General features: G+C 33.0%; 1 protein-coding gene across 5 annotated transcripts in view; it reads left to right on the top strand.

The window, feature by feature from the left end:
• The window catches only part of LOC115441525, a 109,089-nt gene that overhangs the window by 74,293 nt on the left and 13,417 nt on the right, over positions 1-21,379 (top strand). The window lies entirely within an intron of this gene.

A 21,379-nucleotide genomic window follows, 5' to 3' on the forward strand; every position in this document is an offset into this window, starting at 1 on the left:
ATTATGTTAACATGCTCAATGATTGGATTAAAATGTTTGTAACAACATGAATGGAATAATAGTCGAATTACAAATTATAAATTGTGATTACGTATTAGGCGGAATAATAATAAAATATTTTTTTGGTTTTATCAAATATTGAACTTGCCCAGATGGGATATACATGAAAAAATTATACTTGCAAAGTTATGATAAAAGAATTGCCCAAACTTCGCTTAATTTTACTATTTTACTGTATATCACAAGTTTTAAATACCTTAGTAAATTGAAATAAATTCGTTTTGGTACACGTTGAACGTGAAAATATTTACAGCAGTTGGTCATTTTATGATTTAAACTCGCTTGTGGGTAGTAAAGGTCAGAATAGTGTTGTTTAATGTGGTTTATGTACAGCCTCGGTGACGTAGTTTTTAACGGTACGACACCGCTGTGAGGTCCCGGATTTGAATCCCGGGTCGTGAAATGATATTGGATATTCTGCTCAGTGTCAGCCCGGAGTCTTAAATTTGCGCCCGATATGGCGAATAGACCGCCCCCCAATCACATAATGAGACCGAACATTGACTTTTCGCTATGTGTGCATGGCGAAAAGTCAATTCTCTGTTTGCAGCTTGCGCGTCTGTCTACCCCATCGGGCATTCAATGATGTGTGTTTGTTCGTTTTTTTAAATATGAGTTAAGTATTATGGTTCATAATTTAAGTATCAAAGTTTATTGTGCTGGGTTCCTTTAATTTTTATATTTATTTTTAACTATAAAGTTTTGCTCGCGGCACCAGTTGTGTTCAAAATCTGTTAAATACTGGAAAATAAAACTATAAATAGTCCTCGGGTGAGTATAACTCAAAACTGATGAGCAACTAATGGCAAGCAATACGACCGCCCATAAACAGTATAAACACAATCCAACACCTTGAATTACAAAATATTGTTTGGTATTCTACTGCACTCGCCATCCTAACACATGAGATGTGAGATGTTATTATGTCCAGTAGTTACACTGGATACAATGTCCTTGAAACCAGAACATAACAGTGACTACAAACTGCTGCTTGGCAGTAAAAATAGACATTGCACTGGTAAGTACCTACCTAGGCGGACTCTCAAATATGAGAAACCTACCAGAAGTGAATTACAATAAAATGTAAAACAATTTTGACTACGACTTGGAATTGGCTTTATATTATTAACACCTATATAATACGTTGAATATAAATGAATTATTAAAACGTGAATTTCCAAACGCGCCGGACGCCTGACATTGCACTCACAAACTGATGTATATTTATTGGATATGATACTCCGCGGCATGCGAATATCATGTATTCTTTATACGTATAGTAATGCACATAAAACTTTATGTTAATAATTTGTAGTTGACGCATCGGTCCTTGACCTTTCACTTGCAAGACGCTAGACTTATCGATACTTCGAAACGACCTTAATGTCTCTTTTTACGGTTTATTTGTGTTTAAGGAGGTTTGAAAGCGGGTTTATGGCTTATCATGTATTATAGCATCCACATAGAAAGTAGTATTAACTTAAATAATAATTGAAAGTCAATTAGTGTCAAGATGTATAATAGTGTATACCAATGGGCATTTGGCATACATATGTAGAATTGTATAATGTTTCGCAAAATAACCTATATGATATTATGTTATATATTATTATTATGATGGTGGTGTACCAAAATAAATTAATAAACAAATTAAGTACAAAAACTTATCGGAAACTAAATTTATGAAGACATTTTAGTACAGTGTTTTGTTTAATTCTTAATATATAGATACTTACTTTTCTTGACGTATTTCTGTATCAGAGCAAGAAAGCATCTAAAATAACTTGTAAAACGTTATCCTTTCTATATTAGAGTTAATCCAAAACTGTGAATATGTGAAATAAACACTGACTTATTTGTTTAAGCTAAACTTTCGTATGTCACAAGCTACCAAGACCTTTTCTGAAACTAATATAAATTGAAGAACATTTATGGCCTGTTTCACAACTTTTCAGTAAATGCTACTCACATAAATGTATAAGCCAACCAAATACAAAAGTCACACTCTAATATAATTCCCCCGATTAAATAGTAATAAAAGAATATGATAACTGTCAAATAAATTTTACTTGAAACTTGTCAGTCAGGACCATGACTTGGGCTTACAAATGTTTATCGATGTCAAAACATCACTACGTCTGTCAGGGTAAACTTCAGAATTAATATTCACACGCCACTGTCCTTGATGCCACCAACGAATATCGCGGCTGTATGCAATTTTCATTGTTTTCCTTTTTATTTAAGAATAAATCAACATTAACTACAAAAGCGCTTGGAGAATTTTTAAAAGTATTTTTATTATGATTTTGATGGGCATTTATTCACATTCAATACCTTGTAAAGTAAATGATGGAAGCCATATAATATTATTTTCCACTATTGGATTTAATTTTGTCCATAAAGTCGTATACATATTATACTTATTTATTCTTTATACGACACACATGTAGTAATTACAGGATATACCCAATTCGAACTGGCGAAAACTGAATAAATTATATAACATAAATTAAACTAAGTATATCAAATAACTTATAACAACACTTTTATATAAGTTCTCACTACAAAATTGTTATATTATAAATCTCCAAACTTTTGATTTATTATAAAAAAATCTACTGTAATAATATGCATAAGATTGCAACACTTATCCACTTAAACTTCCAATTTAAGCCACACATATATTTATTGTACAAATAATCACATACATTACAAATATCTACGCTGTAACACAAACGCCAAATACTAAATCAAGTTACATTTGTTCTAGTTTTATTATCTGTTTTATCTGTTATATAACATAATGTCTTGTTTTAACAAAACTGACACCGGAACAATAGTTCGAAATAACACGAAAGTTATAATTAGAGATTTCGTATATCAGGATGCAAGATAAAAAATAATTATATACCAAACAGTCCATTATTTAACTGAGCAAACAGTAATAGAAGAACGTAAGTGCGATTTCACTTGGACTGCACGCTGAGAATATAATAATAGATATTAAAAACGAACTATTATGTAGAAACGATAAAAAAACAATAGTTAACGGATAAGTTATTGCAGTATGTAATGGTTGGTGAAACTTTTCTTTTATAGCAAACGTTAATCACGAATTAAAATATATCCGATCAAGTACGTAATTATTTTTTTGAAGTTAGTGGTAAATACCTTCAAGAGGTAAACACAATAATCGTTACACTAATATTTAATCAAGATAGTTGTACTGTGTAATACCCAATGATGTTCCGAAAAAAAAATCTTACTCATATATAAATGCGAATGCTGCATTAAGACAGCTCTTCCTATCAGTCCCTGAATAGGAGACCCGTTCTTAACAAGCATTATTATTTTGTATCCATCATAGTTCTTAACAGGGTAGTTTCCTATGTTTCATTTAGTTTATTATTTTATATAACAGAAAATAATATGACAAAGCAAATTCTTTTGTGAAATCAGCATCAAAATTGGTTGAAAAATAAAACAGTCAACATATTTGAAATATTGTTGTGAGCAAAAGTGCGGGCGTTGTGGAGTTATCGCGCTGTCCTTTTCTCACTCATCTCATAGCCGGTGGCACTGCATGACGTCACATTTCAGTATTACTGTAATTTGACAGCTTCCTTCTCTGCCAAATTTCAAATATTTAGGTATTACTTATTTATTATTGCGTTGATTTTGTTTTTTTTTTTATTAATGTATTTAAAAATCAACTACCCTTTTGCCTCTACAACTTTATAACAAAATGGAACGTATTAATATTTAGAGGTATTGAACGTTAATGCTCATTTTAAAGACGACTTGCAGTTTACATAAACTATTCGAAATTAAGCCTCAAGCAGAAGAAATAAGACTGTAAACATCAATTAAGGGCCGTAAAATAAGGCATCGCAGTCTCCAATTGTAATTTAATGCACAATATATTTTAATCTTATAATTTTTTACTCATTATCATGATTACTTTCGAAACTGTCGTTCGAAGTGTAAAATTATAAACAAAATTAATTTAAATATATACAGAATTAATATAAAAGTCCATAATTTGCTGGTCGTAGGATATAGCGTATATCCACCCGGGTAGCGACTACTGTGCACATGGTGTTAAAACCCGCCGTAGAGGCCTACAAAAGTATATCGCATTCCGGGATTAACCTGTGTTAATCTGGTTCCAACAGGCCGGCATAATTGTGTCGACTGCCGAGGGGAATCATCACCCGTCAGTCGACATTCTTTTGGACCCCACTCCTCATCATCAGGTCCAGTGGGATCACTTTCTTGAACTCGTATAAAAATACCATCTGTATCTTATACAAACTTATATACAACCTATAGTTACTTAAAGCACGCCATCCAATTAAGGTATCGCCACAAGCTCAAAGTACAAGTCAACATTCAATAATTATAATAAGATTTATGATATGAAACTGGAGGATTGACACCAAAAAACCGCAACTTCACATACCACAATAGTTTTTGCATTAAATTATGGTCACATTATATTAGAAACGGCACATTAAACTTATAGGACAAAAAGCTGTCCCATACCAACCAAATGTCTAAACTTTACTTTGCTCGTGTCATCCTGAACTACAAGTTTAATTGCGTGGTTCAATTCACAAGCGATAGATTAACTGTTTATGTTTTTTTTTTTTATTTATAAAAATGTCATGGCATGTGTTCAGTGCGCCGCAAAAGGTCATAAAGCCTCTCAGTAATAGATTTTTTTCAACCTAACTAGACGTTTGTTAGCCTCGCAGGGCCGGCCTATAAAAACACACCAGACTTTCGGGTGAGCTCTTTAGGTGCTCGTAACCCTTGAAATATAAGCGACCATGCTAAGTACGACCCACTATCGGTTCACGAACCTCGACTCAAGACGGTCATTTGAGAAGATGAGACATCAACGATTATGGATAATAGAATCGGCTCGTCCCCGTGCCTTGTACAACATAACTACTGGTATAATGTATATCTCAATTAAGATGCGATGTAAATGTCTTTTCAATAAAAAAATGTTTAAATTAATTCTGCATATGTATTTTAACATCTAATCTTAGTTTTTATTATTTATTTATTAATCTTGGAAAAACAAAGAGTTACACAATTTGTATTAAATCAAATGCAATACATAACACTCAATCTGCTACGAGGTATCTTAATATCCCTGCGTTTTTTTTTATTTTTGTAGAGTTTACGCTTCCTCGTGTACCTTGCATCTTTTGTTAGGAATTCTGTAAGCCAGCTTCACTTTTTATCTCAGTATTGCCCAGAAGTGCTTCCTATGATATTCTACGCATTTATATTTACTCACATATGTCTAATATTTGTATGTCTTATTAAACAATGATGGAAGTGTCTAATAATAATTTAATATTGAGTAGATAGGTATCTACAATAAACATTTTGAAGTCTTCCCTAGAAAATGATAGAACTGACACCAAAGAAAACAAAAATTATTATTGGATATTGACTGTTGCATGCACATTCCATATAATAGTTAATAGTAAACGCTCATAATATTTTCGCCTTCAGTATCAATGTTATTGCTTTCCAGAAACTATGCGGGCCCATTGTCTACGGAATATGCACGGAATAAAAATTGATTATTTGTTATTTCCTTCAGCACATTGCATTTCAATAACAATAGCAATTTTACACAAGACAATACGATTTAATGTAGGTAATATAGTTTAATGTGGAATTTTTATGTTTTATTTGTTTAAACATCATGTATACAATAGATATTTTATTGAAACAATGTCAAATAATGAATTAAATATGGCGTTTTATTTTCAATAATATTATGTATATTGCACACGTCTTCGCCTGTTTGAATAAGTTTTTACGGGATAAAAATCCCGTAAAAACTTATTTTCTCGCGATGGTAGCCTATTTTATTCCTAAAATCTCGAACTAATCTCTCAAAATATATTCGGTTATTTTGAATTTATCGCATTCATACAGAGAGACTAACGCGGCAAGGAACTATATTTTATAATATGTAAGGAAGCTTTTTGATTTTTTAGTTCCATTTACCATGAAACGAAATATGGCGTGGCGGTTAAAGCCACGTGCAGAAGCTAGTTTATGATATAAGATGTCTATATTATGTTTCGCATATGGTCTGCGCTACAGACCTGTATGAGGTGTGATGTCGGTAGACCGCAAAATGCTTTTGAAAACTCTTCGAAAGTTGTACCGATGCAACAGGTTCAGCATGTCAGCTTTTTTCATCGCGGTTTTACATACATGTCGAATGTAGCCACTACTAGGCCATTTGTAGCATCATGTGATAATAGATGCGTTGTTTTAATATTATAGAATATAATATTGGTTAGTCTATTTTGTAGAGTTATAATTTAGTAATTCTTCCAATCTCCAGACATATCGATTTATAAACCCATGATAGCGAAATTTATAAACATATATCTTTTTATGCATCGTAAATTTTGCTACGCATTTCTTTCTCAAGACGTATAAGAAAATATTAATGTAACTTGCAACATAAATAAACATAATACTTAATATACCTTATCTTAAATGAATACCCTTATTAATATGACCATCTTGAACGTCGTTCTATTATATAGTATAGTACTTACCTACCTGCAAATCAATGGACAGTTCACAGAATTTAATTGCGATTCCCAAGCGTATGACTGGGTGCATAGAAGCTACGGTATCGCATTAAATAAAGTATCGTAAGCCGCGGTCCCGTTACGGGGGACATGACCTACCACACCGCACGCACGACCTGAAGATTTATTGTTGTCTATCTACATATTTTTGTCACCGTTATGGACGTATTTAGCTTTAATTGAGTGGTCATTTCACCCTTACAATCGATCAAGGATTTAGAAATAGCGTAAATAATTTGCCATCATACTGGCTGGCATTCTAGAGGTTGTCAACACCTGCCGTAAGATCAAAGATAAATTTATTGATCGTAAAATTTAATAATGTGTCATAAAATATTAAAGATGTGATTTAATAACCGTCTACATTAAGTTTTGTTGTGCTCGATGCGAGGCCTCTAAAGCTCACGTTTATATTCTTACTACGAATTTAATAGTTTTCAGTACTTTGTCTAGAGAGTTTTTATAGCTTTAATATATTCCAAAAAGTCGTTTTATCGTTACTAACATTTATAAATGTTGAACAGCTCTATAGGTATAAAAAATATACCCTTAAATTAATCTTATTTGTAGGATAAACAAAGGTGAAGTTGCGTCACAAAATTTAATATAGATTTTAGATATTGTAAAGTGAAAATAATATATACTATAAAAACTTAAACCAACTGCGCTCAAAACTTTTATTGAGCGAGGATATATAACAGTGAGCACAATTAACATATCATGCACACAGCTTTCTTCTTTATAATCTACTAAATAGGGGATATTTTGAAACCGCAGCATTAAATTTTGCTTTAAACCTATAAAAACTCCAAGCTAAAACAAATAAAATTCCGCCGCACGCAGCACTTGTAACTGTAAACACACGTACACCATGATTTATTTGCCCTATTAGCTGTAACTGAATGCGACCCTGGCTTAAGTTTAAAGTCACGTTTTAAAATAAGTTATTGCGAGTTCCATCGTTAATATACGTTCCTTAGAATTGAATGCAAAAAACCGTAATCCTTCGGCAATAAACTTGGACACATACTAATGTTTTTTTAAACTGCAACATTCATAATTATTTTTTATAACAAAACTTCATTGTGTTCTTATGTTACATGGCAAAGGATAAAGCAAATATTTTATGAAATAAAAATACTATGAAAGGAAGTTTGAATTTAAGTTTAAGCCGGACTAAGATTATTTAAGTTATTTGTAAAAAAAATATTGTGCAAGTATATTTTAGTTTCACGCATTCATGTTTTAACTGCAAGTCGCAAATTACTTAAAGTTATAATAAGCTTAAAAATATTGGAAAAGTTAAAACACAAGTTATCCTAACCGTATTTATTGATTCTAAAATAATTGTAATAAAAATAATTAATGAGTTAATTTATAATACTTTCATAGGAAAATACACGGTTCCTACATGTCAATTCTTGACTTTAACCTCTCAAAGACTTTCACGTAGATAGACGCGAGCAAATCCTACATTATAACATGGACATTCTTAACGGACCTATAACTCTGTCACATAAATAGACCATACATTATGCTTGAGCGACAGGCGTTCTAATCGGGCAGGAGGTGCGACTACGATTACAGGCTAACCACGTGCCCCTTTGTCATGGAATGTAGCGTCAGTTGCGGTTATATAATTCAAGTCTGTGCTATTTTTTGCGGATATATTGTTATTGTTTTAGACATACAGGGTTTTTTTCATATTGTGTTACTAAATTATTCGACACACTTATCTGCTTGATAATAGGAGTTGACAATAAGTTACTCGAATCATAGATGTAAAATAGAAAATAGTAAGTTACGAACAAAATAAATATTCATAAAAATTAATTTAATTTAACACGATATCATGCTACTACTACGTCTCTAAGAGAATTCGCCTCAGCGGCAACATCACATTTTTGCACAAAACATCGAAATGCATGAAAAATTATAAAAGTAAAACTAGGAATTTTGACAAACATTCGTTATACATGCGTGATTTTTAACACAATTTTTGCAAAGGTAAAGACGAGTACCTGATTTCATTTATTAACGCAATGTCAAACTGACCGTGTATAAAATGAAATAAGCTTTCGCCAGCTGTAAATATGTGAAGAAAAGCATTCCAAATACAGGGATGATTTAAAAATGTTTATTAAACCCCCGTAGGGACGAATCAATTATTTATAGGAATAATCCTCATAATCAATATTTCTACAGGAAAATAGAATTGGTCGCCTAATGATTTTGCTTTCTTTTAAAGGATAGTATTCATTCAGTCATTTGCAGTTCTAATACAGCGTGTATGTCGTATGCGGTCATGTAGGATATATTACGCATATTTTTAGAACTAATCAACCGTTTAAACATCTATAATTAATTAATAATTAATAATCTTTATCAACAAGCCTTTATTTATTATATAACATCGATATATATGATAGCTATCCTTTACAATAAGTTTATACTTATGAATTTCTAAGATATCGCCACATTATACTAGTGTCACGTATTGGAGACTAATGCGTGTCCTTAGGGTATGATTTAAAGATAACATGAACGAATTTATTACGTTTACCAACTAGTTGGCGGCACATCGTAAATTAATTGGACGTCTCGCACCAGCGTCGGTATCGTGTCGTCGATAACACCGCGTTAATGGGGTTAGCTACAATAATATCGAGTATACTTAAATACTGCTTCGGTGGAGTAGTTGTATTACAGTAATATACCTACGTACACGTTGAATGGTTTGATTTGGATTGAATGATTTCTCTGGTTTTATAAGAGTTTTATGTATGATTGAAACACTTTTGAATTTATACTTTCTGCCAAAAATCACTACTATAAGTTACAGATCTTGTATCTAAGCCATAAGATTGCGTCGGTGGGGTACTTGTCAGTACGACTGCAGTGATGAGGTCAGGGGTTCGATCTTCTGGTCGGGCAGTGATATTGGGCTTTTCTAGGCAGTATCGAGTCTGGAATTTGTGCCTAATATAGGGTCGCCCCTGTCACGTCATGGGACGAATTACGCACAGAGGAAATTTAGTTTACCAGTTACGCCTCTGACTACCCCTTCGGAGATTAAAATGCGTGAATGTGTGTATACTTAAATACTGTTAATACGGTAAACAAAATAAATTAGTCTTTTAACTTTATCTAAAAAACATTAAACTTGAATTCCCCTCCTCCGGAATTAAAAGTAATCACTACTGGTACTAAGCAGTACGAAGAAAAACAAGGCAATAAGCAGTTTGACGACATAAACACTTGATTAGGACCACCAGACTTCTTTACGCGTCAAGCATTTACGGTAGGTATCATTTTTTACTTGCACCCGCGTGATAGCTTTTCCGGGATAAAGGCCATAATTTATATTTTTTTGGAATAAAAAATAGTATATGTCACCATCATATCATCTAAGTGGAACATGAATTAATAAGTGTTTTACGATATGATATATTATGTTTTGCCATATCATAAAATAGCCGTGCGTATTGCGTTTAGTTGTCGATATCATCAAACGCTGTTTCTTTTGATCTGGCCAAAATGACAAGAATGACAAGAGCCTATGACAAGAATAGTTCTATTCAATAGAATAGAAAATTTCTTCTGCCCACACCATTTCATGATATGGATATAACAAAAGAAATGTTTTATTTTATTTATGAACTATTTCATTAATGTTTGGCCACATCAAGTGATCAATTTCAAGATCTGGTCACGACATATACATATTTATAATATAAATAATAATATCAGCCCTGTATTATATACTTGCCCACTGCTGAGCACGGGCCTCCTCTACTACTGAAAGGGATTAGCCCTTAGTCCACCACGCTGGCCTAGTGCGGATTGGTAGACTTCACACACCTTCGAAATTCCTATAGAGAACTTCTCAGATGTGCAGGTTTCCTCACGATGTTTTCCTTCACCGTTAAAGCGAACGATAAATTCACAAAGAATACACACATGATTTTTTGGAAAAGCCAGAGGTGTGTGCCCTTGGGATTTGAACCTGCGGACATTCGTCTCGGCAGTCCGTTCTACACCCAACTAGGCTATCGCCGCTATACATATTTAATTACAAATATTTTTATGAGTTTTCGAACTGCTGTGACAAGATAAAAATGAACATGGCGCCTTTAATCACATATTTAATGCGCCCGCTACAGTGAATCCCACGCTGCAGTCATCGGCTTGCTATGCATCGTTGGAACCAGTTCGCATAAAAATGCAGGAAGAAGCAACAGTGTGAATCTACTAAATGCCCCGCATTAGATGTTATATGTGTTATTATATCAATTACAATGTAAAACTGGTTTTTGAGGCCTTATAACGTGTTCCAGATTGTTGTGTTGCTCGGTACAAAAATAATCAAACAGCGAAAATTCTTCTCGTAAATTGTTCGCGTGAAAATTGTTATGTTTTATTCATTTAATTCTACTTCATTTTATATCAATATATACGAAAACGTTTGTTAAGATATTATTAAAAGTATATTATGGTACAGACTTTTATGCAAATTGTTTATTTCCATAGTACATTTATCTCTGAATTATTCGTTATCCTTTCAATTAATAATAAGCACGATACTATTGTATACCGATAGAATAAAACAAACAATTTCAAAATTAATAACAAAATGTTCCCATTAATATACTTCTTCCCAGTAATTCATAATTCAGTGATAAAATATCGTCAGCGCTATAAACTGTTTTGCCGGCCGCAGTAATAGCATTTGTAATGTCTCCACGAATGCATTTCTATTTCAATTTAGCGACACTTTAATAACATAATTCAACAATCGTAAAACCGATTTTAGTATGATAAATACTAAGTTATTATCAAAGCACTTATTTATGCGACAAAATATATTTATTATTTCACGTTATATGTAGTAATATATCCCATAAATAAGTAATTATTGGACAAAGAATGTTTTAACAAAATCGTACCTCGTGGTTTATTTGTCTGACCCCGAAACCCTACACTATCAACGGGAATATTCACCGAAATCATTTGTCAAGAAACGAAGTTTTTAAAAATATTGAAGCAAGTGTAAATCTAAATTAAATTTTATGTTATCAATAGTATTTACATGAAAGTCGTTTAAAGTTAACAACAGTAATAAAAATTAAATACAAACCATTCAGATGTAAGTAATTGCTCGAGCTGTAAACAGTTTTCAGTTAGTTCCGTATGTTTTATTGCATTTCAATTACTTGATTTCTCTATTTACAACACAGTAACAAGACATGAATATTGATTTCTAAGACAACAAGTGATAGCAAACCATTTCTGCGATAGAAAGGTAAATGTTGATACTGTGTGCGAATAATTGTATCTATGAGAAATTATTTCTGTCAGGTCTTTATCAATAGAACGTTAATAATTCATTTTAAGAAACCATACGTCAAGGTTTACGAAACAACACGTTCAGTAGAAAATAATTTCAAAAACTTTGCTTTCTATTATTATTGTTGTTTAGTATACTTTATAGATACAAATGTATAGATAAAAAAGTGTAAAATCTTAAATAACAGGAAATATTATAATTTATTCTCCGCTCCTATTGTTCATAGCTAGATGTTATATAGCCTATAGCTTTCTTTGATAAATGGGCTATCCAATACTAAAATATTTTTTCAATTCGAACCAGCAGTTCCTGACATAAGCGCGTTCTAATAAACAAACAAAAAACCTCTTCAGCTTTACATAGAGTATAGCCATAGAGTATAGGCCATCTTTAAATAATACATTTTCACGGAAAATTTCGTCCCTCATATTTTTTTTCGAGCAGCGATTGTTATTTAGTATTTCAAGATAATTTTTATTTGTAATATAATATATACATTACGAAGGCTCCGCCGGCGTAATAGAATATTTCCGGGATAAAAAGTAGCCGATAGCACTCAAGAGCAATGTACTTTCTTATAAGTGAAAAAAATAAAAATTGGTTTTGTAGTTCCTGTGACTAGCGCGTTCAAACCAACAAAATCTCCAGCTTTATATTAGTGTAGATACTTGTTTATTGGCAATAAATCATGATTAAATCTTGATAAAACTATCTTGTTACAAAGACTTAAACTACATCGACCGTAGATGCGCTCAGACAATATAGAATAACGATAAAATTCAAGTGCGATGTTGTTATAACAGCACATGTAATCGAGTTTACGGGACCGGACCGTGACGAATGTGTTACGGCTGACCTCGATGCGGGTTTGATTCCCGGCCACTTGTTTTTATAGGCCATTACGTAGTTACGTCGTGTTACGTATTATGTATGCAGGTGTTGTATCGGAAGTCGTGTCAAATAGATTTTGAACTCTGTATTCGATAGTATATGTGGAGCGATAAATTTCAATGTGACAGAGCCATAATGGGCATTTGTCTATATTAATAGAACCAGTGTCTCAGAAAACCATAAATAAGTGGTATATGTTTGGGCAGTGATATTCTGTTTATAGCTATAAAAATCATGTATCAGTTCATCATAACAACTACAAATCAAAATAATTTACGAGATTAATATAAACTAATATATAAGTACTTTGAATTATAAAGTATTGCACTCTATTCCGTTGTCGTGATGATGGAGATACGCGATGCTCTCTCATTTGTGAGACCTATTAAATGTCCAAGACTTAACGATATACAATTAAACATTACAATAATGACGGATTCAGTGGCGTTTATTGCGTGTGCGATACGAAACTGATCTAAAGTCCTAGGTTGGAATCCCAGGTCGGACAAAGGTGTTGTTGGGTTTTTCTACTCAATATTAACCCGGAATCTGAAATTTGTGCCAGATTATAATGTCGATAGGCTCGCCCAATCACATTATGAATCGGAACACACATGTCATGGTAGCATCTCTGCCTAATCCTTCGGGGATAAATGCGTGATACGCGCGCGCGCGTGTCTCTGTGTGTGTAATTATAATTTAATTAAAAAGTATTACTCGGTAAAGGGAAAGTTAAAAGGAAAGATTAATATTATTTAACAAATTAACATCGCAATAAAAACAGTCCTTGGTATTAATGTTTTAACTTTGTCAATGACTCTACATAATTAAACGCGATATTTAAACTAAAAAAAACTGTTCAAGGGAAAGTGAAAGTTCTTTCACATTTTATGGTACATTTATAAAATAGTGTCCGAAATGCTGATCCGATGCTTATCTTCATATAAATTTTGATACGAAATTCGTAAGGAACTTTTTCTCTCTCTCCATGTTGTAATTAAGATATATAAGTATTATTTAAAATGTAAAATGTAATGTATTCATCAAAGTTTTGACTGTATAGTCAATGGTATTTTATTTTTTTACCTGTCTTGATTTGCAAAAACATCAGAACACGTATACATACATGAACACCACACTTTACAGCGACTCTTATCACTAATCTATATATATAAAAGAAAGTTGTGTTAGTTACACTATTTATAACTCAAGAACGGCTGAAACGATTTGGCTGAAAATTGGTGGGGAGGTAGCTTAGAACCAGGAGACGGACATGGGATACTTTTTTATACGTAACATGAACAAAACGAAATTTGGTATGGAGATAGTTCAAGACCCTAGGAAGGTTATATATAGGCTACTATCTGGGGTAAACATATACCTAGTCTTGCCATAAATATTGTAATAAAGAAAAAAGAAAATTGTTAACTGCAAATAACATTTATTACTTTTACAGTGTGTCAGTTTAATACATAAATATAAAACAATTAAAAATATAAAAAGCTTATTCGAAGTGGTCTCCATTGGCTGCAATACAGTCCTTTAAACGATGAGGCCAGTTATCAATAGAAGCACGCACCCTTTCCATGGGAAAATTCTTCACTGCCAATCGTATAGATTGTTTTAGGGACTCCAAATTATCATGGCGTTTAGAGCAAGCTGTACTCTCTAAAACTGACCACAAATCATAATCCAGCGGATTAAGATCGGGACTAGACGACGGCCAGTCTTCAGCTCTGATGAAGTCCGAAACGTTCGATTCCAACCAAGACTGCGTGGACCGAGCTTTATGACCCGGCGCCGAGTCTTGCTGGAAGGACCATACTTGGTTATTGAACATGGTGATGTTAAGGGGCTTAACTACCTTCTCAAGAATGGTATCTTGATACACTTGTGCCGATGTTTTGATACCTTTTTCACAAAAATATGGCTCAGTCACTCCTTCATAGCTAACACCCCACCAAACCATCACTGAAGTCGGATAATGTCCACGTTGCACTCTGTCGACTAATTGGGAAGCTTCCTTAGAGCTTTGAGCATAAATACGGTCATTTTGTTTGTTAAAATGTTGCTCAATTGTAAAAATTTTCTCATCCGTAAACAAAATTTTTCTGTGACCTCCCTTTGCGTACCGCTTCAGTAGTTGTTTCGATTTTACCACCCTATTCTTCTTTAAATTATCAGTTAAGAAATGGCCAGTGCGTCTCTTATAGGCTGCAAGTCCTAAGTCATCTTTTAAAATACGCGACATGGTTCTAGGTGCTATCTTCATTTCCCGAGATAAAATCTTTTGCTTTCGGACAGGATTTCTTCGAATTCTTTCCCTTACTGCTTTGACCACCTTTTTCGTACGAACACTACGTGGACGGCCAGATCTTTTTCTGTCACAAACAGAGGAGGTCTCATTGTACCTATTAATAGCCCGGTACACAAACATTTTACTAATACCAAGTGTATGGAGAGTTTTAAAAATTGCATTTGGCTCCATACCTACTTTGTGTAATGCTATCACAGCGATTCGGTTCTCTTTATCACCCCACACCATTTTAATATCGCAAAATATTTTACAATGTATTGGCGCCAAAATGAGAAAACACAATGAACAATCGTATAAAAATGACAGATTCGAAATTCAAATGTAATATTTTTTTATAATTAAGTGTAACAGTATTTATGGCCAGACTAAGTAGTGGGACTTTATTCCCGAAAACTCCTTCACGCGGGCGAAGCCGCGAGCAAATGCTAGTATTACAATAAAACAAAGATTTTTTTTCTAGTATACGTAGGACCCGCCAATATTTAACGTCCGTCTCATATTTTATCTTATTATAGTGCCCAAAGGGTATATCAATAATTATCTAATTCCAAATCCATGTAATGATATAAAATAAAACAACTTATAACGCGCTCGTGCCTAAGAATCTCTAACCACTAATCCAAATAAACCATGAACTTGATTTGAATTCTATCTGTAATACTTTGTTGAGTGGTGCGAGTGTTGAACTACTGTTTATTGCGGCAACGGAGGATTTCACTGGATAAATATAACTATTGTATAGTAAGAAAAGGAAAAACTATATGAAATTCAACCATTATCCATATACATTTATGCTACATATACATATTTTTTTTCTGCACTCTTACATATACATTTTATATATGCCGAATCCCACATTCATCTGTAAGCACAATGTGCTTAAAAAAGTAAAAAAAAAAATCTTCACGCATTTATTTATATTTACTTTTTAGTTTCCTATATTTGTTGTCAATTTGAAAAGAAAGGACCTGTTTTAATTTCTCTCATAGTATTTCTTTCTCTCAATACGGTAATACCTCTGAATGAAGGCCTCCACAGATATTCGAAGTAACCAAACTGTATATTTAGTTCTTAGGGTTTTTTGTCTCTGAAAATTTTACACCATAAAGGTATTGGATACCTTCGTAGATTTATTAAGTAACCAAACCGAACACTCAACACAATACTTCGACTGTTTTATTACCCAACCAAAAGTCCTGTAAAAGTCATTTACTGGCAATAATTGGACGTGAAACTAAAGCCATGGAGCGACAGGAATACCAATTGTCCCCACACTTATCCCGGAGCCGTGGGATTCCCGCTTGGACAATTATCTAATGCGATGACAACCAGTAACACGTAATTTGGAATCTGGCCGTGTCTACCTTCATTAGAGATTAAAGTGGCTTAAACGTTTTTTGCGAGATAAGCCTGAACGTTTCATTAATTTAAGCGTAGATTTATTCGTTAAATGAGAGGAATAAATTTATTAATAAATTCCTAGCTTATGCAAGATATGTAATTTGGCAAGGCTTACTTATATTCACATTTTTTAAGGTTCTCTAACAGTACCTCTAATCATTTTTTTTAAATTGCGTCGTTAATTTCCCCCTAATTACTTCAACAATAATATATACTATAAAAATCAAATGGCCATTATCGTAAAATTGCATGCTCCCAATTAATGCGTGTTACATTCGTTTCCTTGTAACATTCAGGCATCCAATTAAATGTTAATAGCAATTTACGTCTAAGCTTATTGTTTTTATTCTTATAACATAGTGCAGTAAAAGGCATGGCTCTAGGATTTTTGGAGACATTTAATAGATGATGCATTTTCATATGCTCACTTTGTTAATTTAATTAATTTATCAATCTGGCAATAATTAGAAAATTGTTAATATATTAATTAGTCATTTTGTGTAATTATAACAATATTTCATGATATACATCCATTTTGGAATATTTGCAATTATTATTTTAACTAGAGTATTATTCGTTCCAAAATACTTTTTAACTATTCCTTCATTAGCCTGTACGTTACACCACACAATACCGTACTACCCTCTAGGCGAAATCTCCACACAGCTTCTGGTGTATGGCTTTATCACGACTACACTCCACGGGGAGTGCTAGAAATAGTAATTTAACCACGCCAGTACCGTTTGTTGCCGCAAGCGTTGTGATAGGTGCGAACGAACTGTATTTAGCTTTTCACGCGATATTAGAAAACGGAATTGCTTGCGTTGTCTCTGCAATACGTTTGCCAACTAATGAGATTTTTTCACTTTCAATGCACTGAGAAATTATGGTTTTTGTTAAAGATGTTAGAACGTATGTAGATAGCTATGTTGAGTGAAAAGCTTGATGGTGGACATTGATGGTTTCACATTTGTGATTTGCGGCATGCTTATACTGACACTACATTCTATAATTTCTGTATATGACTACAAAATAAAAACAGTGTTTATTACTCTGTCTATGTAACCAAATTTTGACGGCATAAATTAGTCACCACGTAGACGCTCTCATCTTATTGCTAAAAAAATACCTATCCCTAAAAAATATACCTAAACTCTATCCACAATATCATAATCATAATCCTGACCCTATTATACGTACTAGAATTCCAATTGCACAATTTTACGCCGAATTGATCTTACCTAACAACACCACTCGAGATTTACATAATCGATGCGTAAAATAATTTCACGCATGTTTCTGACGTCCGGAAACGGTATAGGGAAGTACTAGCTTAGCCGAAACATGGTCGTTTAAAATATATTATGTTCGTATGTATTTTACGAGGCAGGTCGGTAAAAAAGTAATAATATAATATTCTGTATATTAGGATTTGAGCCTAAATGGTGGAAAGAATATTTTAGCGCTTTTCAAGCGTTGAAATTAAACTATTTTTAGGATTTTATCGCGGTTTTAATTATGTTGGTTTTCTCCAGACGTTTCAAGCGCTTCTGCTTTATCAAATTACTATCAATATTTAAACCTACCATGATTGTGAGCTCATTCCCAATATCTGTACAATAATACATTGTGCTACAATCTCATATAGTACACACAATCACGCATTTTTTATCCCTGAAGGGGTACGCGGAGATGAAAATGGTGCACCAACTTTCCGCCCCATAATGTGATAGGAGGCAAGCCCCTATATCGGGCACAAATTACAGACTCCGGGCTGACAGGCTAATACTAAGTATAAAAACCCAATTGCACTTTGCCCTACCTGAGAATCGAACCCGAGACCTCAGCAATGCTGTCGTAATACAACTACGCCACAGAGACAGTCATATAATACGCATATAAAAAAAAATATCTCGTGCGTCTAACATTATATACCAATAAGCTCTCTTAGACAATTTTTAATAATCTAATCTAATAATCTCTTAGACAATTGTTTAAGATTTAATTTGTAAATATTTATTTTCTATATGAAGTATACAATAGACTTCATTTAAAAGCACGCCAAAATTAATGCAACATAAAAAAAACATGGTCAGATCCCATATACAGTGTCAATTCGCACGATGCTTGTTACCCTAGAATCATTATCAAAACCCAAATAACCTAACCTGTATGACGATAATTAGCCTTTCCTATGTGTGGCCAATTAAGTCGGATGTAGCATTGTAAGTTGATGTTCAAGTATTTCGCAAGAGTACCGCTACTGCACTCGTGTTAATGGCTTGGGTGGTTTTTATGTCGCTTTTAGTCGGTCGCCTCTTTCTTGACATACTTGGCATGTTAAATATTATCATCTTCACTAATATTATAAAGTTACAAGTGTAATCTTTATCAAATAGATGAAAAAATCTTTTACAAACAGAAAGCGTTACTATCTTGAGTGGTATAGGGTATAATTTGTTTTGATTTAATTACTTTGTTTCCGGAAAAGTAACTGACGCATGCAGAGCCTCCAGCTAAACCATGTTTAGCTTTCGTGTTTGTATTTAATAGATGAAATGCACAGTTACTAACATTAATAAGTAGTCTACCTTATTTCTTCAATAAATCTACCATATTGCTTTTAAAATTAGTTTTATGTAGAAACATTTAACTTCGCAAACTCAACAGCTTGCCTTGTTATATAAAATAATAATAATATCGGCCCTGTATTATATACTGTCCTACTGCTGGGCCACGGGCCTCTTCTGCTACTGAGAGGCCTTAATCCACACGCTTAATCCACGCTGGCCTAGTGCGGATTGGTAGACTTCACACACCCTCAAAATTCTCAGAGAACTTCTCAGGTATACAGGTTTCCTCACGATGTTTTCCTTCACCATAGTATGATTTAAATGAAAATATTTATATTTACTGAGAATAATAAAGCCTCAAGGGATAATTATGATACACGCGAACTCGCTGGCGAATGACTCGTACTGTATAATTTGCAAGCATCACAATCAAAATCTTCGAGGAATTGTAGCACCAAGTAAAGAAAAGTGGTTAATTTGTTTAGATTCTTGCCGTGAATCAACTAATCATATTTTTAAATGGGAAGTCCATTCATAAAGCTAAAAACATATTGAACATAAATCAGTTTATTGGATTGATAATTTTAATATATTTAAAACTATTGCTGCAAACTGCAATATAAAAAAAAATTATCATATAAAATATTTGTAAGTTTGTCGGTAAACGTGTTTGTACATTATTTGATATTAAGAGTAGAGGAGTGTCGACCTTTTTGGGGTCTTGCAACGTGACTAATGTTTCTATTCCATTTTAGTACCACCATGTTACACTTCGTCGTAGCCAATATTGGCAAATTTCTGAAAACAATATACGTAATTAAACATTTTTTCCGTCTCATCTGTTTTACTTTTTATCTTAATACATTCGTTCTTTCAAATTATAACTTAAATAAACAAAGGAGTCGGAAAAATTTATTAGCAATATTTCATAAAAACTATTTCATGATTTATTTTGAAAAAGATTTATAGACAATAAAATATCTAGATAAACTACCTATAAAACGTACGGGGATTATGATTAATGATCTAAACTTGGTATAATAGTGAAATTTGTTCCATGACACTGGCCGATATAAAATTAACTTTCGATAAAATAACACTGTATTAGAGTACTGTTGCAAAAGATCTGATTATGGCCGTCTCGCAAATTTCCCATTATCGAGTCCACAAATAATGGAAAATCTTATTTTCCGCGGGCGGTTGAGATAATTCCGTGATGTTACTGTGGTTATCATCGGTGTTTTGCTTCAATGAAAGTGGGTTATATTATGTGGTGCAAGTTTATAGGCAGAGGCGGAAAAATAAATAGACGTGCAAAGCAACTCCTCGATAGGCGTCACGATTGCATAAAAACAGAGATAATCCCAAGTATGGTTGATAGTACAGGATGGCACTGAGTAAGATTCATAATTTAATATAGCTAGCTAGTCCATATATTTCTTTAGATAAATGGATACGTAAACGAATAATAATATTGTTAAATTTGGGGAACTAAATTGCTGGTGTAATAATAACCACTATATGTTTTGCAGATAATACAACAATTATAAATAATATCTTATGAAAATATTTTGTTTTGCCATAACGAAAAACCAAAGTTGCTACCTCTTATAGATTGCGCCACTCAATTCGCGTTCATTACTTTAGTAGGTCACATCGATACGATTGCAATCTTAATGACAATTTTGATGTCATCATGATTATTGTTGTAACTAGAAGAAAGATCGGAATAATCATCGGTTATTAAATAAAGCACTAACTTTTTACATTTCTCGTGTAAAAGTAATTTTGGTGCATTATGTTATTATAGTTGTACATTTAATGGGATTATTATGCTTACGTTCTATAATCATAAAGGTTTTATTCATGCAATCACTAATGTGAGAAATAATAGTTTAATTACATCTGAATTCCGAAGTAAAATATGTTACGGCCAAGTCGCCCGTTGCTATAGCCACGCTTGCTATATACATAGGTATTTTAATATAACGTTACCTAATGAACCATATACTTATCTGTTTGAAGTAATACTTTACAATAAGTTACACGAACCATAGATGTAAAATAAAAATGTAGGTTTCGAACAAAATAAATATTAATAAAAAAATATAATTTATTTAACTACTAACTTCTCTAAGAGAATTCGTTACAA

This window comes from Manduca sexta, chromosome 12 (genome assembly GCF_014839805.1).
Source record: "Manduca sexta isolate Smith_Timp_Sample1 chromosome 12, JHU_Msex_v1.0, whole genome shotgun sequence".
In the NCBI taxonomy this organism is placed as follows: Eukaryota; Metazoa; Arthropoda; class Insecta; order Lepidoptera; family Sphingidae; genus Manduca; species Manduca sexta.